This window comes from Lissotriton helveticus, chromosome 2_1 (assembly GCF_964261635.1).
Source record: "Lissotriton helveticus chromosome 2_1, aLisHel1.1, whole genome shotgun sequence".
Classification (NCBI taxonomy): domain Eukaryota; kingdom Metazoa; phylum Chordata; class Amphibia; order Caudata; family Salamandridae; genus Lissotriton; species Lissotriton helveticus.
The window spans coordinates 2,121,942,002-2,121,967,494 of NC_136059.1; the positions used below are offsets into that span (position 1 = coordinate 2,121,942,002).

The window sequence follows — 25,493 nt, forward strand, 5'->3', positions numbered from 1 at the left end:
CATTTCGTGATCATTTTAACCGGAGTTCCTCCGATTAGTAATGGTAACCGTGAGGCCAATGCAAACTTGAAAAACAAAGTCATCTATTGGCTGAGTAAATATAGACCCCTACCAGCCCATCTAAACGGAGATATTATCTCAGTAAGAAGGTGTAACTGGGTGGGTCTCCGCCCAAAAGATCTAGAGGGTGACATCGTGATTATTAATTTCAAAGATCACAGAGTGGTCTCCCATATAAGCGATTGGTTTCCCGGGAATAACAAGGGTGGTGTTTCCACAAGAAACCTGAGTTATTTCTACCCAGAGCCTTTGTTTAGATCTCAGGCTTATCGCGGTGCTAGTGGCTATACTCCCTTTTTGAACACCCCAAAACCCTTCCCGCCCTTTTTGTATCCTAATAATAATTTTAACTTTCCATATCCCTCCAACTCTCGTTCCTACCCTCCCAAATATCTCCCCACATTAAATAATCATTCTACTTCAAACTGGCCCAACGAGCATTGGAACATCCCACTGAAAAATCTCTATGAACCTCTGACTGGGATGGACCTAAATGATTGACTTGATTCTCCTTTTCAAGTTGATAGGGACTTTTTAGACCTCCCAGGTACTCCTATTCTTATTATCCCAGAACCTGCTAGTCTCTCTGGAGATATTTCCAGCCAGATACACACCTACTGTGGCAAGGAGAGGCAAGTCACTCCCGGTGGGGCATGGGGTAGGAACCTGGATATAGAGAGGGTAACACAGATAGTACCAACAGTTGAGGCTGATGATGTGGTGATTGAAAATGACGGCGGGTTATGTAATGGGGTCTGCTTGTTAGAGTTGGGAGTAGATGGAGGGGTCGATTTGAATAAGAGTAGAAATAAAGTGCCCCCAATGGACAGATCAAACTATACGGGTGTTATGGCTGATGACATAGTGAAGGTGTACAGCTCTCCAGGGGTTGTCTTAAGCGGGACCAAGTTTGGCTCTTGGAACATTGCTGGGCTTGAGTCCCGTCTGCATAACACGGTATGGATGGATTTTATTAATCAAAGCGATGTCTGGTTATTCCAGGAAACTTGGTCACTCCCAGCTGTGTTCCTTGTTGGCTACCTAAATTTTAGCAAGTCCACAATTAAAGGGCATAGAGGACGTGCAAAGGGAGGGCTGACCATTTGGGTCCGACAGTATGAGGGTGTAAGAGTTGAGGAGGTGCAAATTGACAGCCCCGACATACTGATAGTTAGAATAAGATCCACAAAAGGCCTAGACATCTTGCTGATAAATATTTATGCCAGGAGTTCTCAGGGTGGAAGGGTTGCCTCCAGCCTTTATATTTTGGACAAATTTATCTCTGGTACTAATGTAAAAGGCTTCACGGTTATAATGGGGGACCTTAATTCCTGTTTTGAACCACTTAGTATAGGCGATGATTTACTTACTGAGGCTGAGGATATGACATGGGGGATCCCCCAGCTTGAGTTGGCCCCGGTTAGTAAATGGACTCAATCTGCCATATTTATTAAAGGGCTTTGCCTGGACAAGGGACTGAGAGCACTCAACGGTAGGGTACGGTCCGATAGGATAGGTAAACATACGTTTTCCAATGGCAGATCCAGTAGTAGGATTGACTATATCTTGGTTGATGTTAAGATGTGGGCCATTGTGAAAGATATGGTGGTTACAACCCGAGCTGAAAGCGATCACGATCCATTGGTGATGGAACTAAGGGAACATAGCTTTCAGGGGTTAGATAGTAATCGCTTGCATATTGTAGAGAATGAAGTTGTGCTTAGCAACGACACGAGAAGGGTTCGGTGGCCAAAAGTCTCAGTTGATGTCGAGGCGCGTAAGGAGATTAGGAGCTTGGTTTCAAGCTCTTTGGAAGAAATTGTGGGTTGTGAGTCCCAAGATGATATTATAGTGATTATCACTGACATCCACAATAACCTGTTTTTAGAATTAAAAAAACTCTTTGTTAAAAGCATAGTTAAGCAGTGTAGGAGGGGAAAACAGAAAACCTTATCTTGGTTTAATGAAGATTGCCGGCGAACCCATGGGGATCTGTTTAATTCATTAAAACTTAAAAATCATAGTGTAATTAAGGAATGTAGGAAGGCTTATAAAATAGCTAGGGATAAAGCTAAGTCCAACTGGGATGATGAACGTTGGGCAATGTTAACAGAAGTTTGTAATCCTCGTAACATGTGTCAGTTTTGGCACCTGTTAAAATGGGGCAAATCTCAGGAAGACCGCCCAAGCCCTGCCTCGGTTGGTCAACACCAGTGGGTACGATATTTCGAAGACCAATTTAAGAACAGTAGCAACATACAGGTTGATATCCCTTGTCTTATTTCCTGTCCCCCTCTTAAATTCACATGTATTGAAGTTAAGCGTACCCTGCAGTCTATTTCAAGTGGTAAGGCCCCAGGCCCGGACTGCATTCCTGCTGACCTTTTCCAACAGGATCAGGACCTTTGGGTCCCGTATCTAGTGCACTTGGCAAATGCTTTAGCTTCAGGTGCTAAGGTCCCCGAATCATGGTTTGGGGCTGAAATCCTGCCAATATACAAGAAAGGCGATCGGTCGGTTCCCTCAAATTACCGGCCGATCAGCTTAATAGACGCGGTGCAAAAAATCATTGCCCGTCTTGTTCTTGGCAGGAGTCAAGAATGGATTGATGAGTCTGATGCCCTTACACCCCTTCAGGTGGGCTTTCGGGCACATGTGAGCACCCTAGATCAGGCCCTTCGATTTACTCTTCTACATTGGAAGATTGTTACCCTAGGTAAAGGCAATCTCTATGCAGCCTTTGTGGACTTAAGGTCAGCTTTTGACCTTGTCCCGAGGGCCAAGCTGTGGGATTGCCTTGCAAAGATGGATATGCCATCCTCCCTTTTACGCCTTCTGGTTAATCTACATGCCCATACATTTGCTCAAGTGCGCTGGGGTAAACCAGGTGAGGTAACAGACAAATTTTCAGTTGCTAAAGGTGTAAGGCAAGGGTGCGTTCTCGCACCCACCCTGTTTTCTTTGTATATAAACGGGGTTATGCAGTATTTTACTAATCAGCCCACCGTTGCCCCGATCCTGGCTGGACTGAAAATCCCACTGCTCATGTTCGCAGACGATACTCTTTTAATATCTAAGACCAGACAGGGCCTTCAACACGCCCTGTCTAGGTTTGATCTATTCTGTCGCGAACATGAGCTAGAGGTCAACGTGACCAAAACTAAATTTATGGTTTTAAGAGGACATTCCCCGATTACAGCCAGGGTCTCTATGGGAGGTATACCTCTGGAACAGACCAAGTTCTTTACCTACCTTGGGGTTACCTTTAGTGAGACCCTCGGCTGGACCCATCAAGTTGATTTATTGGCACAGAAGCATTCGCAGATAGGAGGAGCACTGCTTAAAGAACATAAAAGCTCCCTTTCTAGGCCCATGTTACCCCTAATTAAAATTTACGGCATGAAAGTACTACCATCAGTTCTCTATGGAGCCGAGCTTTGGGGCTATAGTAACCTTGAACCTCTGAAGGTTGCCCAAAACAAATTTTTAAGGTTAGCCACCGGCCTCCCGCAGTCATCCCCGCGGTTTCCGCTCCTGTTTGACCTTGGGTGTCAGCCGGTGGAGGACATGGCTAGACTGCGTCCACTGGCGTTCTGGCGGCGCCTATGGACTACGCCCGAGCTTCAGTTGTATGCCAGAGCATGTTTGGAGGTTAAAAATCTCCCAGGCACTTTTAACATCGGTTGGTTCAAGACTCTAAAAACCACTCTATTCGATATGGGTTACGGGGATCTTTGGTTAAATCCAGCCAATACAACCATTCCCTCAAAAAAGGATTTAAGGTCGCACTACTGGGAATGGGTGGCAACCAAAAGATATTCTGGTTTATTACACAATAACCTTACTGACAGTTTTTTCGCTATGAAAGACGTTCCCAGTTTCGAAAACTATTGGGAAATTATAACTAAACCCCTGGACCGCAAACTCTTCCATCAATTTAGGTGCGGTTCCTTGCCCTTAAGGGTATTTACTAAAAAATGGGGTAAGGGAGGTTCGGGTTACTGCCCAAGCTGTTATGGTCAGGAAGAGAATATCGATCATTTTCTCTTTGTCTGTCCGTTGTATGTTGCTCCTAGAGTAAAATGGCTAAGCCCAGTTTGTAGGAATCTGGGAACTCGCTCAGCAACAAATGCTAGAAGGATATTAAAGTCTGACCTGTCACCCCTAATAGTAATAGGAGTTGCTAAATATATTGGGTGGGCTTGGATCCTTAGAGCCAGATTTATTAATCTGTTATAGGTGCCATTTTTAAGCCTTTAGAATTGTTGTTCTTGCGCAACCATGGATTCTTTTTTAACTGCTCTACGACTATTGCTAAGGCCACTTGTCTCAGGATTTATTGTAAAGTATCTTTTTATGCATTTCAAAGTTGTCTAATATCAAATGATTTAATAACTTCTTATTGCTTTTATACCTACACTATCTGTTTTATGAGATGTACATGTATTTTTAGAAAAGTGTTTTTGTATACATGTCTTTTATGATTTAATTATCGAATAAAGACTTCTTGAAATGAGGAGAATAACTAAAGCAGAAGGGCCAGCACCATATTTGTTTAATAAGATGATTTGTGAAATGCACTGCTCAAATAGGTTGCTGTTTGCCTGTGGTGCTCATGTTAAGCGCTCCGATAGGGATCACGCTACACAAATAGCATTACTTATGAAACAATAATAATCCGAGGCAGGATCCCCATGAGAGGTCAAGCTGCTCCACCTGGGGAATAGGTCCGGGTGGGAAGGGGCAAGCACGGTGCTGACAAACTTGCTCATGAATAATTTCAACGTAGATGAAAAGGAGTGCTTGAGCCCTGGGATACTAATAAGAAGAACACACAGCAACAGGAAATGGAATGCTACAACCAAAAGAAACAAATGGAAATTAAGTGGCAAGCACACTAACCAATGAAAAGAAAGAGCGGGATGTAAGTCCCTTTTAAGACTTATATTAACAATAGATTACACAAGCAAAGCGCAAATGCTGTGCAGGCAAAACCTAAAAGTGAGTGCTGGAAGGCCCACCCAGTGATGACAGGCTCTGCGACGATACTCGCAGCGATGGTAATCTTCCCTCACCGGACTGGTGCGTCCTGCAAACGAAGGATGCGACGACTCTGGCAGCGGCAACAGGCGCAGCGACGATCTTGATCTTCGTAGCGGCGGTAATTTCCTCGCACTGACGGGGATGCGCTCCGCAAGCGAGCAATGCTGTAAACTTTGCAGAAAGGTCTTTAAATCTTGGTTTCCAGCTTCCCAACACAGGTACAACTTCCAGAGGCCCAGGGACTGGATCAAGCACTCGAGGAAGGACAGAACTCTCTCAGTAGAGTTCAGGGAAGATGGGGGTGAAGTCCTTTTTTTCCTGGGACTTCTTAACAGGGAGCCAGCTCTTCTCAGGCCCTTGGAGATTCCTTCAATCAAGGGGACACAGCACAAAGCAAAATCCTTCCCCTCTCCTTGGCAGCATATCAACTGCAGGTCAGTCCAGCAAAGCAACAGCAGGACAGTCTTCCTTTTTCAGTCTTCCAGCTTTCTCCTTGGCAGAGGTTCCTTCTTGATTCCAGGATGATCTAATTTTCTGAAGTCTGGGGTCCTGTACTTACACCCCTAAAAGTCTTTGTTCCCTTTGTGCAGGAGGGCTCTGAGCCCGGTCTGAATCAGTTCTGGGTGTTCCTTGAGCACTTTGTTTTCCTGGCCTTTCTTTCCTTTTAGAGAGAGGGGCAGGGTTGTCAGCCGCCCAGCAGGAGGTGGAGCCAGCATTGTGGAAGGCAGGCACAGCCCTATTCAGGCCCAGGTGCTACCCCCTCCCACCACTCTAGATGCAGATGGAGCTAGTCAGCCCAGGGATAGCCCACTCAGCCTCTGGGAGCCACCCAGCCCCTGTCACTCACAAACCAGACAGTCAATTCACAAACAGGCCAAGGCACACAGAAAGGTCAGACAAGAGAACAGCAACTTTCTAAAAGTGCTGCTCTCAAACACAGGATTCAAAAGCAACCTTTCCTAAAAGATGTGTTGTTAAATTCTGAGTTCAGGGATGCCAGACTTTTATGTCCTACCTTGCTCCTATGGGAAGATATGCTGGTAGCCACTGCAGCCAGCATTCCCCATGATAGCCTATGAGCAAGGTAGCCTTACAATAGTGAAAAACGAAAATGGCTTTCATTCACTACCAGAGCATGTCACCTGCACTAGTACATGTTCTACCTTTCACATACACTGCACCCTGCCCAAGGGGGTACCTTGGGCCTTCCATAGGGGTGACCAATGTGTACAGAAAGGGAAGGGTTGGGTCTGGTCAGTGGGGAAACTGGCCAGGTGGACATGGCAGTTCACAGACTGCACCCAGGCACTGTGGTGGCAGGCCTGAGACACCATTTTAGGGCTACTCATGTGGGTGGCACAATCAGTGCTGCAGGCCCACTAGTAGCATTGGTATCACCAGCCCGGGCACACTCAGTGAACTTTACAAGGGACTTCTTGGTGATACAAATATGCCAATCATGGATAACCAATTACAATAACAATTTACACAGGGAGCACTTGCCTTTTGACACAGTGGCAAAGTGCTCAAAGCATCTATACCAGCAAAAACAAAATCCAGCACAGCGTCAAAAATACAGGAGGCAGAGGCAAAAAGACAGGGGAAACCACGCCAAAGATGCCAGGTCTAACACGGTTGAAATGGCCATTACATTTGCACCGCTATACAGTTTTACTGGTAAACATATACCGAGAAAAAATAATAATGCATGGAAATTTCATCACCTAGTGTATTGATTTGTTCTTATCATAGTAAAACATTTGTTTCACCACACTTCACAATTACAAAACAATTTGCTTCATTTGTGCTTTCCTAATTCTGATATGTTCCCGAATATCCGCCCAGTTCATTTACTGGCATTTACATTTAGTTGTGTGCTAGAAAAAAGTATTTCTTTCACATCAAGATTGTCACATAAATCCTCTCACTTTGAAGTCAGAGAAAGAAAGGAAAACTTCAGGACCCCTTGGAAGACCGAGCCAGATATTTGACCTTTGACTTTGAATGCACAGCTAACGTGACAAGATAAGAACAAGATTTAAAGGACTGTTTACAGCAAGCAAGCACGTGGAAAAATACAGTAAATAGGCTACGTTCCACGTGAAGGACGAACTCAAGCGGTACAGTCTATGTGAGGTACAGACGACAAAGCCAATGGTAAGCAATGGGCATAATGCATTGTTTGGTCAACTTTCAGAATGTCCCCAAGAAGTCTGTAGCAAACCTGAGAGCTGCGCTGTCTGGTAGTCGTTGACCTATAAACATGATTAAGCAGGGCTTTAAGTGGAAGGAAAATAGTGGGGGGACCATGAAAGGGGCGGGGCCTATGCAATTAAGGTTGTGATTTAAACATACATACTTGCATAGAGTTTCATAGAATCACAACTGTAGGTGGCATATGTGACCAGTGATCTGTGCACTTTGCAGAGAGGCCAAGGATTGGATGACCACATATTCTTTTTGCCCCTGGCAGGCACTGAGAGAAAATTGCACTGCCTTCAGCCACAACGCAATTGTGTCCCGTTATAAACACCTGACTTGGATGTGACTCAATTAAAATTATGCATTAGACTAGAGTAATAAGCTTCCTGAAAACAAGACATAACACATCCTGTAAAAGGCAAACACTCAACCATAATGCAAGATGAAGTAAAAATTGTAACACATAACAAGGAACGAATTACTTTAACGTTCTTTACATTAATTGTTCACAACTCGATCAGTGTGTTTGCATCAACAGTTTAAAACATGACTACAGTGCCCAAAAGGGACCGATTTCGATGTCCATGTTAGATTACTGAAAAGTCTGAGACTCAGAGGGACCCAGCCCACTTAAAGCCCTGCTTTTGAATCAAATTATTAGAACTACAAAGCAGACGTGCTTGCCTTGTGCCTATCCAAACAAAAATTAAAGGCTGCATGGCAAGAACACAGGCTCACTACGGTTAAAAACACTGCTTAGAATGTACACGCTGTGGGAGTTAGCAGTGTCTTCTTGAAAAAGCTGTAAAACCCAGACTGACATTAAACAAAATGAAAATATAAGTGCCAGTAAATACAACAAGCATTTGCAATGCAATCGGTCTCACATTTGTGAGAGTAAGAGCTATTGGTTTTGCAAATGACAATGTATTTTACCAATGTGTTTTAGTTTGAAGTGGAATGGAGTGGAATTATGTGGGTTGAATTGTTAATGTTAATGATGTAATTGTGTGTTGTGGAGTTGATGAGAATATGCTTTTATGGTGAAAATTATTTTTATGAAAGTATCCCACATGCAGGCTGAGAGCACGTAAAAAAATCATTTCTTTACCTTTGGTATAATCACGGCACCCGCGCTTTACTTTGAATGTTATTAGTAAAGCTTGGGTGCCGCGATTATGCCAAAAGTAAAGAAATAGATGTTTTTTCTATTCCTTTACTTTTGGTATAATCACGGCACACACGCTTTACTTATGAGATTAAAAGTAAAGCGTGGGTGCCGCGATTATACCAAAAGTAAAGAAATAGCAAAAAAAATAATCTATTACTTTACCTTTGGTATAATTGCGGCACCCGCGCTTTACTTTTAATGTTATAAGTAAAGCGCGGGTGCCGCAATTATATCAAAAGTAAAGAAATAGATGTTTCTTTCTATTTCTTTTCCTTTGGTATAATTGCGGCACTCGCACTTTACTTATAACATCAAAAGTAAAGAGCGGGTGCCGTGCTTATACCAAAAGTAAAGAAAAACAAGTGGCGCGCACGTCACTGGGCACGATCATAGCTCCTCCCACAGCCTATTGGTGTCTATTACGCGCTCGATGCGCGTAATAGACATCAATAGGCCATGGGAGGAGCTATGCGCGTGCCTCGGGCCTATTGCTTGCAGTCTTTTAGAATAAGATGCACACAAAGGTCAATGGAGGAGCTGAAAAGGAAACGCACACGCACAAGCTTGTGCGATTCCTAGCTCAGCTTGATTTACCCGTTTTTCACTTACTAACGGTCTCACTACCTGCGCGTGCACTGCTGCGCAGTGCAACGCAGGTCGCAAGACCTAAAAACATAAACAGCAAATGGCAGACAATGGGGCTCCTTGCAGACACCCGGAGTTTCGCAGGGAGGTGTTAAACTGGGGGGTCTTTTTGAGCTTGCCTGGTTATGGCCAGCAACACTGTACTGTTCATATCTACTTTCGTTAGCTGCGCTCCGACTGTCTTAATTAGGCATAAAAAAGAAGGTAAACAGAAAGAGAAGAATGCTGAACTTGAATGTGTATGCTCCCTTTATGTCTGAGACCGAGCTGGCAATCATTTTCTACTGTCCTTGACAAAATAGTAAACAAGAAACACCAGGGAGGAGGGAGGGATGTTGGTGGCAATTAAAGTAGGACAGAGGGTGGGGTAGTGTGGCAGGAGGTGGGAAAGCAAGCAGAAACAGCTGGGAGGAGCCGGGGGGATGGGGGATAAAGGGAACCAACACAAGGCGACAAAGCAGCAATGTCAGGGCTGAAATAAGGACTGTAGAGAAATGAAAGTTAACCCGTTTGCTGCTTCGAACGTTCAGCGCCAGTGCTGAACGTTCGAAGAAACGGGTTCGGCCGCGTCGGTCGTTGGACGTGCGCAGCACCAGGGAGGTAGCTCGCGCGACGTCCAACGGCCGACGGCAACAGTGAAGGAGTTAATAAACAACATAAACATGCCTCGTGAAAGAAGCATTATTTTCAAATTCAATCATAAACCACTGCTATGCTTGTAAAAGCACAGCTCTCTCTAATGGAGTGTTTTTTTTTATTTAAGAATTTTTTATTGAATTTTCAAGAACAAAAAAAGACAAAAAAAGAAACAATAACAAAAGGGAGAAGCATTCATAAATGTGTAAAACATATTACAAATTGTAATTAAGCAAATAAATATACAAATTTAGTATGAGCAGAACAGTAGAAAGAGGAGTAAAGAAAGAGAGGGAGAGAAAGAAGAGAAAGACAGAAGAGAAAAGGAAATTATATATAAGAAGAGTCTGGGAAAAAAGAACTAGTGTAAGGTAGCATGTGAAGAGAGATATGTTGTGAAAGGTATCCAAAGAAGATCAGATTTAATTTTTGGAGAGAGAGAGAGATAGTAGACACATTAGCAATTCTATGTTCATCACAAAAGAAATTCCACCAAAATAATGAAGATAGTTTAGAGTTATCTTTCCAGGATGATAAAATAACTTTAAAAGCTACTGAAATAAAAACGTCAAATAACATGGAGATAGAGGAGAAGTCATCAACATCAGGTGAAGAAGAACCTAGAAAAACGTTTTGTATCGAAAATGTTAGGTCACATTAAACAAATGTCATGCAAATATTCATAACAGATTTCCAAAATGCTAATACATTTGAACAATCATAAAGCATGTGTCTCAAAGTACCGAAATCATTAGAGCAAGACCAACATAATGGAGAAGAAGATGGGGAAAACTTGGAAATAGAAACTGGAGTGATAACAGCCCTGTTATAAATAAAATACAGAGATTGGGTTATGCATGCAGCAGCAGAAACTTTAAATAACTTAGACCACAATTTATCCCAAATCGTAATAGAAAGAGAAACGGACAAGTCATTTTCCCATGCAATTTCAATAGGAGATTTGGGTCTTTCAGTAACATTTGATATCAATAACTTAATATACAAGAGCAGCTTTAGGTCTGTGCGTCGGAAATAAACTATATAATGGAGTAAGAGAAGGTGTATCAGTTGGAAGGTCAAAAGAAACTAATTGCATTTGTAAGGCATTTGAAATTACGGTATATTCATTAATGCAAGAATCAGGTAACTGAAATTGTGCTTGTAGGTCAAGTAAAGGTATAACAGAATTATGGTGAATTAATTGGTGTACAAAAATAATTCCCTTTTCCTTCCCGTATTTGTAGTAAAATGATTTACCTTTATATTAGAGAGATTTATTATACCAAATTGTAGAGGATAGAAAACACTGAAATGGAGTTAGAGCATTGGAAAATGTATTGTACAGTAAACTCTGAGAATACTTTAAAATGGGGTTAGTGGACATGAAAGTACTATTGGACTATTGGACATATCAATTACGTTCTGAAAAGAAAAGTCTTTTAGTAATGAACGTTCAAAAACAGTCCTTCTGTGAATAGGGATATCAGCAAAATCATAGGATAAAGCAAAGGATTATTTGATCAAAAAGGCCGAATGATAATCTTTAAAATTTGAAAAACGTACTCCACCTTCAGTTTTAGGACAAAGAACTTTTGTAAGGGCAATTTGTAGATGTTTCTTGTTCCATAAAAATGTTATACCTATGGAGTACATTTGAGAAAAATAAGAGATGGGGATATGGATGGGTAACATAGAGATTGTATAAAGGACATGTGGCACAATCATCATTTTGATGGTATCTAACCTACCCCAACCAGAAGAGATAAAGAGGGGTCCAAGTGAAAAGGAGCGATTGGATTTTAGTGATTAATGCAGCAAATGTATGTTTAACTGTGGTAGACATGGAAGCAGAGAACCAAATACCAAGGTATTTATTTTTTTGTGGGACACCATGCAAAATTAGTATCATTAAACATAAATTGGTAGCATAAGGACTTTAGAGGTAAACTTCAGTCTTAGAGAGGTTTGATTTATAACCAGAAATACTAGAGTATAACCGAACCTCATCCATAAAAGGCTGAAGGGAGGTAGGGGGATTTGACATGTAAATTTATATATCATCTGCATAAGCTGATATTTTGGTTTCTATGGAAATATAAGTAAAACCAGAAATATGTGAAATAACACAGATGCGCTCAAGGAATGGTTCAAGGCTTAAAACAAATAAGAGAGGAGAAAGGGGGCATCCTTGGCGTGTACCTCTAGATAAAGAAAATAATTTAGAAAAATTATAGTTTACAAAAATGCTGGCTCGTGGGCAAGAATACAATAATTTAATATTTGAAATAAATGTAGGTCCAAAACCAAACCAGTGGAGAGTTCTGAACATGAATTGCCAATTGATATGATCAAAAGCCTTTTCGGCATTCCAAAGATAGAGCAGCAAGGGGAAAATCTTTTTTTTCCCATATAAAATAATATTTGCAAACATTTGAGCATTATCCGATGCTAACCTGCCCTTCACAAACCCAACTTGTTCAGTTTTAACCAATAAAGGAATAATATTTTCAAGACGGGATACAAGAATCTTGGCAAATATTTTGCAATCATAATTTATTAAAGATATAGGGCGATAATGTTTGCAAAAACAATGATCTTTGTCAGGTTTGGGATTGAGAATAATGCGTCCATAAAAGAACTGGATGCCTTAGTATCATCTATAAAGGAGTTAAAGAGTGCTAGAAGTTGGGGTACAAAAATAGAGGTAAAGGTGGCATAAAATTCAACCTATAGACCATCAGGACCTGGTGCTTTGATTTATTAAAGGATTTAATAGCATTAATTATTTCTTGAGCTGTGACCTCTTTCTCTAATGCGCTAAATTCATCTGATAAAGACGGGGGAGATGGAAGGCCCAAACAAAAAGTATCTAGGTTTTGATTAGAGGGATTTGTATCATCATCAGAATAAAGAGACTGATAATAATCATGAAAAACTTCAGCAACAACTTCATCCGACGACACCATAGTTTTAGTGATTTCATTCAAGGTGGGCCAAATATTTTTACGCTCAGATTTAATTTTTTAATATTTAGCTAACATCTTACCCGCTTTAGTTTGACCACCATGATACTTACATTTAATTTTAAGAAGAATATTACAGGCTTCAATTGTAGCAAGTTTGTTAAGTTCAGTTTTGGCCTTAATCAATGCATGTAGAGTCGAGGATGATTTGGAAGTAAAGTAGGTATGTTCCAAATATTTAAGTTGTTGTAGTTGAGCAGTATATTTTTCCCATGTATCTTTCTTTTGTCTTGAGACATAAGAAATAGTAAAGGCACAAAACGAGGTCTTAAAGGCATCCCAATTATTGGGAACAGAGGTGTCCAGTGGATTATTGAAGTTGAAAAATTCAGTAATGAACGTAGTGGCCGCTTTGAAGTAAACAGTATCAGATAATAAAAAGTTATTAAGTTTCCAGCGACTGAATTGTTGTGAGGTAAGTGAAAGGTCCAATATAGCATGAACAGGTGCATGGTCAGAAACAAAAATGGATCCAATTTCCGATGATTGATTGGAAGGAAGGAAGGATTTACTAACCAAAATGTAATCAATCCTAGAACGTGTTTGATGAACATTGGAAAAAAAAGTATATTCAAGTGAGTCGGGGTTACAAGTCTTCCACACATCATATAATGAACGAGAGGCAATGGCTAATTGAAACGCTTTATGGGATTTATCAGGGTTGAATTTACATTTAGATAATCTAACAGAAAAGTGGTCAATCCATTGATTAAAGTCACCGGCTATAATAATGTTAGGACAATCAATGGAAGAGAATAAAATCTTAATGTCATACCAAAACTTTGTATCCGGCTTAACAGGGCCATAAATATTTAGTAAGACCAGAGTTTAGTTTTGTATAACAACCTTTGCCATTACCCAACGCCCATCATCATCATTTTGTGTAGACACAATTTGTACAGATAATGACTTATGAAACAATATAGCAACACCCCCTTTCTTGTTAGATACAGGAGAATAAACATTCTGACCCACCCATTGTCTTCTCAATTTAAGTGATTCTGCTTCAGTACAATGTGTTTCCTGCAGAAAAGAAACCTGAGAATTTAGGGGCTGATTAGGATTGTGGTGAATCCGCAACCTCCGGGCCGGCGGAAGCCACCGCCGGCCCAGAGGATGCGGATTCACCGCTGCGGTGCCTTCAAAGACCCCCCGCCAGATTAGGATGGCTGGGGGGTCTTCGCGGACGGGAAGACCATCCGCCGCTTTTCCGCTGCGGTCGCCTTACGATTGTGGCGGAAAAGGTCTAATATGGTGGCGGTGTCTATCAGACACCGCCAGCCATTATAGGATGGGGCAGAAAACATGCTTTTCCGCGGCGGCTTTTCCGCCGTGGAAAAGCATGTGGTCTTTCGTGTTTGGGGGACCGTTGCGAGCCCCCAGGGTGTTGGGGGGTGCACATGGGGGGTACCTATGGTACCCCCCTGCTTTGGCATGCACAGGGTGGCAGGCACCACGCGGTGCCTGCCAAGTAGTGCATGCCAAGGCTACACATGCATATTTTACATTGCGGCGGGTGCTGCTTAAAGCAGCACCCGGCGCAATGTAAAATATACGGGATGTGACCGCCAGGGTGGCGGTCACATCCTAATTCGCACGGAGGGACCGCTTCTGCCCCTGCGGACGGTCCCTCCACCTTGGGGGTGGCGGACGGACGCAGGTCCGTTTGCTAGGTGACTTAGTTTGGATAAGTGAGATAATACCTTTAGTCTTTTGACGGGATTTCCAGAACCACGAACATTCCACGTGACAAACTTACACATGATGGAGGGACAGCAGGGGGATGATACACGTACAGAACTGATACACGTCTGGGATACAGCTAAAAAAGGAAGCACACCCCAAATTAGATGCATATATGGCAAATGCTACAGAGAAATAAACATTACTGATGTACACATGCAATGAGTTAAAAACCACCACTAGACAGATATAGAGGAACCAGGAGGAAGACAAGACAAAGAACAAGAATAAGAACAGAGAAAAGAGAAGATAGATCAAGGAAAGAAATCCAGATCTATACAGAAGTAAAAGCAAAAAATGCATGGGACACAGCTGCAGTGACAAGAGATGGAACGACAGAGAAAAAGATACAAGTACTAGAAGAACACACAGCCATAGTAGATAAGATAAGCAGAAAAAACAACTGGAACATTAAGGACGATTAGAAGAGCCAGCTGTGGAGTTTGTAGAAATACTTTGAAGAAAGGTCCGCAATTTAAGAGGATCGTCAAACGTACGTGTGAAACCATTGTGAGTAATTTTACACAAACAAGGATGCAGAATATCATATCTAATATTCAACTGTCTCATCTCGGGACGTAGAGCCAAAATCTCCTTTCTATGAGCATTAGTGGCGTTGGATTGGATAAATCTTGAGAAATAAAAATTTTATGACCAGACCATTTAAGATGACGTTTTGCTTTAGCTGCAGAGAGGACACGCATTAAGTCAGTAAATTCCAAAAACAACATAATTATTCCTCTAGGTTTGGAAGCATGAGGTTGAAGTCTGCCAAGTCTATGGGCACGTTGGATATTAAATGGAGGTTCTGATGGAAGGTCCAAAAGTTCTGACAAGAATTTCTTCAGAAAAAGAAGCATATCTGGACCCTCGAGATTTTCTGGCAAACCATAAAGGCGTAAATTATTGCATCTATTTCGGTTTTCAAGGTCCTCTGTATGAAGCTTTAAGAGTTGAATTTCCTGCTCCAAAAAACTGAATTTTAGTAGGAACATCGTGTAAGTCACTGATACGTTGTTCCATATCTAAGACCTTTGCTTTCAAACTAATCCATCTATCCTCTATTTGTTGAAGCTTCTTGTTGGTCGTGGACATAAAAGACTTAAGACCTCTAACTTCATCCAAGATAATATCAAGTACAGGGTTTTGAGATGATAGAATCGGAGTAGGAGGGTCATTTTTGGCTCTCTTGGGCTTGGTACCTGTTGAAGAGGCTCTTGCCGAGTTTGAGGTTTCACTTTCCATCTTGAAATGGTGAGGTGAGCGAGAGGTAATTTTCAATAAAGTTTTCAATCTGCCCATAAGCCCAATAAAAAATGCTTCAGAAATGTATAGGGCTCTTGTGAAAAATAGTTCAAAAGGATAACGTCAACCACCTACCAGCACTCAGATATTCGCTATGTAAGGGATATACCACAGGCGATAGGGCAAGTATTAAATCACAAGCCACTTGTACATGAGGCTAAGGGGTGCGACCAAATGTGGAACAAAAATGCCATAAGCTCCATAAAAGTAGTGAGAATTGAGGAAAACTTCTTTCATTTATAGGCTGAAGAAAGAATTATGGTTGAAAACAGATTTGGAGCAAAAAGTATTGATGGCATATAATAGAAACATCATTCTTGACTGTATGCGCTGACTGAAGCATTGTTGGGGCAATATACTCAGTAATTTGCGATGTGAAGCAGTTATTTTGAAAGAGAGAGAAAAAAGCAAAAAAGCAAAATTACACGTTGCAGTGCGTTAATAATGCAAATGCCGGTTACCTTAGAACTGAGCAAGCCGAGCGGCCGACGTAAGATGGTGGCCGCCGCTCACATATTTTGTGGCGAAATCTCCTTCGTTGGCGTTTTGGTCTCCGGTAGCAGTTGGAGGCGAAGAAGCAGCTCAAACGATTCTCCGCACCTTCAAACAAATGCGCCCAACAATTTAAGACCTGTTCCGGACGATATACAGGCTGAAATCCACTGAGAAGCTCTGCGGTCACACAGAGCTCACGGGAAAGGCGCCATCATCCTGCGGCGCGAGACCACGCCCCCCCTCTCTAATAGAGTGTTAAAACAGAAATAACCAGGGTCACCTACCTTGGCGTTGTCAGTCTGGTTGCAGTTGTCCGCAGTGCAGAAATACATGTTGCTAAGATAGAGAGGCTGCGGCTGGATGGAGCTGATGTTCCACCCATAGTTCCCAGGCCACAGCGAGTGCCCACAATAGAGCATGGAACGAGAAATAGAACAAGACTCCAGCGCAATTATTAGCAGCCACTAACCGGACAAGAATCTTGGAATGGCAAAGGTTCATTTGCAGTGTTAGTTACTGGCAAACACAAGAACCTCTAGTACCTACAAAAGCAGCTTAAGTGCAAGACAAACTTAGTGTACCTTAGACAGAACATATCTCTGAGTGCCACCATGCATTGTGCGATGTCAGCAGAGGGCACAGTCCTCAATGTCCTGGATTTAAGTCAGGAATAAAAGCTACAAGACACAGAATGTAAATAAATGAGTATGGTCCAGTTAATTGCTCGCACCTGCCGCTGGTCAGTTGCAGGGGGTCTGTGGAGCAGGCAGCCGGTAGTGTCCTCGGCTCTGAAGTAAGTAAATCTGCAGAGAGCAGACAAGCGCTGGTGTCCTTATGTCTTAAGCACATGTATCTGCAGGGTTGCCTATCAGCAGGAGAGAGGGGCGGAAGGGGGCGAGGTTTGGCTGAGAAAACACGAGTGCTTGCTGAAAACCTAAACCAGGAGAGGGGGAAGAATTGAAGAGGCAAGGCTGAAAACACTAGCTGAAAGCACTTGTGTTTCCAGCTGATACTCGTTTAGGGGTCAATTAGGATGGCGGATGGACAAAGTCCGTCCGCCATCCTGTCGGAGGACAGGACCGTCCGCCACAGGGGCGGAGGTCCCGTGCCTTGAATTAGGATGCACCCACCACAGTGGCGGGTGCATCCCGCATTTTTAACATTGCGGCGGGCGGTGCTGAAAATGCATGTTGTGCGTTTCAAAGCACAACATGACAGGCACCGCGCGGTGCCTGCCATGTTGTATTTTGAATACGCAGGGCGTATTCGCCACCGCCTGCATGGCGGTGGCGATCCGTCCACCATCCTAATCGGCCCCTAAGTTTGGAAAGACTTGTGTTTTCAGCAGAGCCTCGTTAATTTGCAAGCAACTAATTGGGATCAGCCGAAAACACTAGTAAACTAAACTAGGATAGGCTGAAAACAGAAGTGATAACTTGATTAGGTTATGTGAAATAAATGCTGGCAAATACCTCTTTGGAACCTTGTAATATGTTAATTATTCAGCCCAAAACAGCTGCAAGGCTGAAAGATGAAGCAGACGCAATAATGGGAGGTGCTTGTGAGCCTGTTGAGTAAACAAACAGCTCAACGCGGGTTAGGTGGAGGAAGAAAAACAAAGTGTGGCTGCGGACCTGAAAGTTTGAGTCCCAACATGGCTCAACATCCTGTGATTGTGGGCAGACCACTCGGGAAGTATGGTGGCTTCCTGGAAGGAGGCCAGTGATGCATTGCAAAACCACCCTCCTCTGTTACCACTAGCATACGCAACACAGGGTAGGTGGGGGGAAAAAACAAAGTTCGGCGGACATGAAAATTGAGTCTCTGCGTGGCTCAACATCCTGTGAATTTGGGCAAATCACTGAAGAAGCATGGAGCATGATGACTTTATGGAAAGGGCCCCCACTGCAGGCAAAACCACCCGCTTTTGTCGGTCGCATACATGGAGGTTTGAGTCTTGGCATAGGCAATACATCCTGTGTATTTTTATGGAAGGGGCCAGCTACAGGCGAAACCACCCGCTTCTGTCAGCAGCGACAGACATAAAGGCTTGAGTCCCGGCGTGGGCTCATCATCATGTGAATCTGGGCAAATCACTCTGGCTGCATGGTGGCTTTATGGAAGGAGGACCCCGCTGCATGGCAAAACCACCCGCGGCTGTGACCACTAACATTTGTGAACGTGCATTTTAGAACAAGCCCCAAATAAGTAATACACAATCCGCCATCTTTCTGGTTCATAACAATGAGTTCTCCCTAAGCAACTGAAAAGGAATGCATGCACAAGTAAACTGTACTTGGTCAGTGCTGCTCGGCCAAAAACTGAAGTGACATATCACTGCCTGAACGAGTTAAGAGGCAGCAAAGAAGAGTGACACTGATCTGAACCAATGGCAAGCAGCAGGCGGAAGCATAGTCATTTATGGAATACAGCAGGTCATGCAGACAGCACATACATGCTAGGCTCAACCTAAAAACAGAAACCTGATGCGTTTTGTAGTTATGTAGGCTTGGTTAGTATGTGAATCATATTTTCATGGTGTTTGACTGTAATGTCCTGACACTTGATCTGATCTTTTCTATAAATCAAGGTAAACTATATGTCTTGAGATCCATGGTTAGGCCATTTGATAAAGAACCTAAGGGGGTCACACGTGCCATTTCAGATCATAATTATTTTGTCTATATACTCCTTGACATGATTACATAAGTATTCAGGTCGAGGACCTCCACAATACTATGTGTGCATAAGAAAATTATTTGTGAGCCCACTCACCCATTATTAAGATCGTGGTGTAATTTTCTGTTTAAGTATTCAAGGAAAGCCCAAAACATTGCATGTTATGAGACCTTAAGTTAGTGCTAAATGTTTTCAAAACCAATAGAGCAGCTGCGAGGCTCATTCGAGGACCGTCTACATCGACCAAAATATAAGGCCTATATTGTTGATCTAAATCACTGTACTACAAAAAACTCAATGTTTAGTATTGCATGTACAACTGAAGTATGGCTGAGCAGTTTGTTTACATTAGTGTCAAACTGCAGTACACATGGGAATGGCTGCAGCTCGTTCAGTAGACATAAAACACAATAACTACTACGAGTGGAAGTCACTGTTCATTTAAAAAAGCACACTAAGTCAAATTTGTAGAACCTTAAAGCAGACGTTCTCACCTTGCTCCCATCTGAATAAAAACAAGAAAGAAAAGCACTATTGAGGGAGCAGTCGCCAGGGACAATGGAAGAGGGAGGGGTAAGGTAGAAGATTCAGTACCTGAATCATGGGAGTAGGACGGGCACTGATTAAGTTGAATCAATCTGTGCTTGGTCCCTGCTCCACTGAAAGGATCAGAAGTGACGGGAGCAGGAGGCAAGATGGCGGCCGCTTAGCTGTGGCTGTTGCGGCGGTGTGGTGAGGGCCGGCAATAGTGAGGAGCCCAAACGGTAATGCAGCCTTATCTGAGTGCCACATACCGTATCGTGGATTCTGGAGCGGAGCGGTGAAAGCAGGGTCATCTTAAGGCATGATAACAGCGCTATCCTGCCGCGGCTCAGCTTCCCGACTGCTGCGAGAGTTAACAGCCGTGGTAGCGGCTCTCTCTCCCAGCCTGCAGCGTCGTAGGTTTTCCAGAGGGCGGAGTCGTGTTCGAACGCAGCAGCGACGCACGAGCTTTGAATGGGGGACGGAGTGTGTGGCGCCAAACTATCTGAGCGCTCGAGTGCGCTTGATCTGCAGAAGGGACCCCAGCGGGTGAGGATGGCGCCAAAACTAAATCAAGCGTCCAAAGCTGCGGGAAAAAAGAAAAACCTGCAAGAAGAGGCGTAGTTAAAACCACAGGAGAGCTTTCACCGACGCGGGTGAATCTTAAAGTAAAGCAGCAGACGGTGGCCCGGACCAGGCAAGAAACCACCTCGATTGCTGACATGTTCATTAAGACCGGTAAGGAAAAGGCAGTGAAGGCAGTGGAGACAGCACCTAGTACAGTAGTAGGGGGTACACCCGGGATTTTAGAAGAAAGTGAAATTGAGACTGAGACACAGCAATTTTCCCAGGTCGCTACTGATGGTGATGGGGCTATTCCCCCAGCATCCGAGACCCCCTTGATGGAGGGTGCTGCACAGGGCAAGGTGGAGCTGCCAGCTGACGGAACTTCTTCTCGAGACTCTGTAGCATCTCTGCGGGAGATTGATGGGTCCTTTATCGATCCTCAGATAAAATTACAGGCTCAAGGAGGGATTGATATTGGCGGAAGGGAGCAGATAGCCCTTTTGGAACAGGGTGGTGAGGCCGGCGGTGCTGGGGAAGGGGCTCAGAGCGAAGTCTTCTTTTCAGCCTCTGATGGTCTGGAGTGGTCTGAGGATGAGGAGGGAGACTGTAGCTCCTTTGGAGACTCAGAGTGCGAATTGGAGTTGGAGAAACCGGCTACTGCATTGAAAGCACCCGTCGCTGTGGTAAAAGGTCAGGGTGTCCCTCAATGTGAATTGCAGTGGGATCAGTCCGTCCCGACACCCTCACGTAGCAGCCCGGATATAGAGATGGCACAAATGACTTTATTGGAAACAATTCACCAGGGAATCATTTCCCATAGGGAGGAGACACGACAGGAAAATCGTAAATCGCAGGCAGCGATGCGTAAAATGAGGGGCGTCGTTAGGAAGCTGTCCAAGGCCTGCGTGAACACCGGGGACAGAGTCTCAAACCTTGAGGACAGAATTGTCTCTACCGAGGCGGAGGTGGGGGTGGCAGTAGCCAAGGTGGAAGCACAATGCTCCCAGGTAGTTGATATACAATGGAAGCTAGAGGAGCTGGAGAACAAGCTCCGCCGGAACAACTTGAGAGTCCTGGGAATTCCGGAGGGAGCAGAGGGGTCCGACATTAGGACATTTACTATTAAGCTTTTTGAAAAGGCATTCCCAGAGCTCGCCAGCTGGAACTGGGCCTCAGAGCTGCAGAGAGCTCACCGTACTCCCTTTAAAGCTAGCAGGTATAAGAAGGAAGGGGACAAGCCTAGGGCGATTTTGATTTTTCTAGGAAATTTCATTCTGCGACAAACTATTTCGGACTTAGCAAGACCTAATGCTAAAAGGGACTGTGATGGGTATTCATTTCCGTGTGGCCGGATTTCTGACACACGACGGTGGAGAGACGCTGGCGGTTAAGATGTTTGATTAAGCCTTTTCAGGACAAAAAGCTGCAGGTATATCTAATAAATCCAGCGCAGCTGAAAATTAATAATGACGGGAAGACATTCTTCTTCTCTTCTGAGATTAAAGCGAAGGAATATCTGGATTCCATAGGAAGCTAGGATAAACTGTTGCTGGACTGGGCTAATGACTATGGGCTGATTTCGGACTATATAGTTTGACTATCTTGTTTGACTGTTCGGGTGATTTGGGATTTGTTGGGCTCCAAGACTCTATAGGTTGTTGGGTGTTTTGATTTAAGCTAGCCATCACCACACACACCATGCTCCATCACACGCACAGACTAGGTCTGAGCGCCTCACAGAGTAGGGAGGGCGGGGGGTTGAAGGGGGTTTGGGGTAAGGGTGGTAGCGAGTGTGGGGGTTCTGGGGTGGGTGAGGGAGAGGGAGGGGGTGTTGGGTTGGGGGTGAAAACTGAAAAAAGAAGGGAATGGTGCTTTATCGGTCATGGACAAAAAGTGTTAACAAGGATAAAGATTTTTGAGTAGGTTTTTGTTATAGGTTGTCTCACTCAATTGGATGGCGAACATTAGCATTTGCACATTGAATGTGGGGGGTCTGAATGACTGGAGGAAAAGACAGAAGTTAGCATATGTGGTGAAGCATAACAGGATAGCTCTTCTCTGCCTTCAGCAGACCCATCTCCCATGGTCAAAGAGAAATCTGCTTTTCATTAATGGTTTCGAGTTGCTGGCTTGTACGACACAATCATCAAATATTAGGGGGGTTGCTATCTTAGAAAGAACCGCTTTAGGGAAGGCTAGGAGAGTGAAAACCGATAACAATGGAAGATGGTTGATAGCTGAAATGGAGCTCGGCTTCACTATCGGTGGCGTATATGGTTCTAATGATGATGACCCTGAAATCTTTGATTTTGTAGAAGTTGAGCTAGCCAATTGGCCCACCCCCGTAGTATTTACTGGTGATTTAAATATTTCATCCGAATGGGGTAATGGAATATCATACCAGGGGAGGAAACACTAAGTCTTTAAGGCAGTTCAGGCATTGTTCAGCTCGCATGGGCTGCATGATGTATGGCGAGTTAAGGAGCTTCTGAACGCGGGCTATACATACTTCTCAAATCCGGCTTAAAAGTACTCAAAATTAGATTATTTCTTTATTTCTGCGTCGGAAATTGAAAAAGTCGAGATTTTCTAACTCCCAAGGGTAATTTCAGACCACAACCTCCTGGTGTTAAAATACGATCTGGGAAGGCTGGAAAGGTCAAAAGTTAGCTGGACGTTTGAAAGAAGACTGCTGACCGATAGTAGGTTTGTAGGTCATATGAATAATTGGGTTGCAGAATTTTTTACGGCAAATAGATATAGTACGTCCCGGAACGGATTGTGGGAGGCTTTTAAAGCTGCCTTAAGGGGGGAGACGATCAGTTGTTCTGCTAGGCTTAGAAGAGAAGATAGGGGGGAGGTAGAGAAATTAATGGGTAAGCTTGTCATAGCAGAGGAACAACAAATAAGGGATATAGCAGCAGGTGGGGATGGTGAGGATAGCCAGAGCGTGTTGCTGGCGGTTAAAGCGGCATTGCAGAAAGAGGTTACACAGAAGGCGATCAGGGATTTTCAATCTTCAAGGGCTAAGAGGTATGAAACAGGGGAGCAAGCTGGTAGAGTTCTTGCCCTTCGGTTAAGACAGGAAAAATCTAAGAATGTGATCACCTGTATAGAGGAGGATGGGAATATATTTACGGATGTTAAGGATGTTTTGATGGTGTTTAAAAACTTCTATCAAAAATTGTATGAAGAGGGGGATTCGGACAGCAACCAAGTGGAGGGGTGCTCTGATAGGGGCCCTAGATTGGATGATGCAACAACAAGAGCGGACCTAGATAAAGATATTTCGTATACCGAGGTTCTATCGGCAGACTTACTTGATCACTGAGCGCTGCTGCATCTAGCTCTGCATTGCTGCTGCTTTTTTAACCATTTTAAAATAAAACCTATTTACTGTATAGCGCGTGCGCGCTGTTGACTCTGGCGCTCTTTCACCTTAAGCGCTTTGCTGTTATTTCTCCCCTCTTACTTGCACCTTAAATCGTGTCCTCATTCCGCATTTAGCGGGAAATTGACCAGCTCAGGGAACCGAGGGCTCCTGGAGACATCGCGCTGTTGTGCTTGCAGCCGCCATCTTGGGTGAGTTAGGGAAGCCAAGGAGTGCCAAATTGCTGGCGCCATCTTGGTTGGGTGGTCTAGTGCCGGCACTACAGGACTGTAGTGTCTACGGCTATATAAGATGGCTATCCCACGGGCGCGCAGCATGGGCGCGCAGCATGGGCGCGCAGCGGGAGCGCAGGCGGAGTGCCGGAGGTGCGCCAGAGGTAAGCCCGTTTGCGCCCGTTCGCGCACGGGACGCGCCGGCGGCCGGACGGACTGCCTCTGGGAACTCAGGTGCTCCCCCCCACTCGTACTCTCGCGAAGAGCTTCTGAGTTTCAACTCTGGTCCGGTCAACAATCCAAAGGACAACTCCTCCAGCAAGCACCCAGTGGCGGTGTCCTGTGGGCTGCTGAATGTGCGCTCACTCGTCAAACACTGCGACGAGATTGCGTTACTTATAGAGTCTCTGCATATCGACGTACTCTTTATGACAGAGACGTGGACAACATCTACTAGCTCCGTGGAATTGGGGTCAGCGTGCCCCCCGGGCTTTAAAATAATGCATACTCCTAGAGCGGGAGGTAGAGGAGGGGGAATTGGCATAATCTTCAGACAGACCCTACATCTCGTTCAGCATAATGTCAAGGCTATTGCTGGATGCGAAATATTGGCCTTCTCCATTAAGGACCCGGGAAGTGTGCTACCTACAGGTCTATTATGCTACAGACCTCCAGCCTGCCCGCTTGCGGCCGTTCCGGAGCTCATTGATTTGGTATACGACCTCTCCCACTCCCACACAAAGATGTTGGTGTTGGGGGATTTCAATCTGTGCGCAGAGGGTTCAACTAAGTCGGCCTACGAAGAACTGGTACAAGCTTGTCTTAATATTGAGCTAGAACAACTAGTACTTTCTAAAACCCATGCAAAGGGTCATATACTCGATCTACTCTTTGCTGATGCTAGAAGTACCTCAATTCTTGACATTCTGCCGCAGTGTTGGACGGACCATGCTCTGGTCCAGTTCTCCCTTTCGTGTTCTAGCACCTCTTTGAAGAAAGGGAGTGCAGTGGGCACTAGAACGGGGAGACTGTGGTCCAGACTCCTAAGACAAGCCACTCTGCCTTCTCTGTTGCCGGATGGCTTTGCACTGGGAGGGAGCGTGGACGAGAGCTATGAGACTCTCTGTCAGAAAATCTCCACTGCTCTGGACTTTGTGGCCCCGGTGCGGAAAATCAAAGATAGGACCAACCTTGCCATGCCATGGTACTCGGAAGAACTTCGGCAGCTCAAGCTACAATGCAAACGGGCTGAGCGAACCTGGAGGAAACAGTACCTGGAATCGCATAGGGTCCTCTTCAGACAAGCACTGGTACTTTATAAGACCCAGATCAAATCGGCTAAAGCCAGATTTCTAGAAGAATCTTTGCTGGCAGCGGTTAACAAATCCCAGGCCCTATTTAAGATCGTAAAGGACCTGGCCCACCCCGGCTGTACCAAAAATGCCATTCCGGCTTCACAAGCTCTCTGTGATCTGTTAGCACAAGCCTTTGAGGACAAAATCACCAACATCCTGAATAACCTCCCCCCCTCAACTGGCAGTATCATACACCATTCCATCTTGCCAGTAATTGGGAAGGAGTGCAATAAACCAGTGGAGTTAAGCACGTTCCCTCTACCTTCCTTTGAGGATTTCTGCTCTATGGCTGATGGGGTGTCCTCTGGCTCACCTCTTGACCCTCTACCACCCAGATTCTGGAAACTCTGTCGTGAAGAGCTGTTTCCACCACTGTTTTCCACCTGCTGTCAGTCTCTCACCTCGGCACGGGTGCCAGACTGCTGGAAACTGGCGGTGGTGTCC

The 25,493-nt window shown here is 44.3% G+C and overlaps 1 protein-coding gene across 2 annotated transcripts in view; it reads left to right on the forward strand.

The window, feature by feature from the left end:
- WDR17 (WD repeat domain 17) overlaps positions 1 to 25,493 on the forward strand; it is a 953,840-nt gene that overhangs the window by 124,620 nt on the left and 803,727 nt on the right. The window lies entirely within an intron of this gene.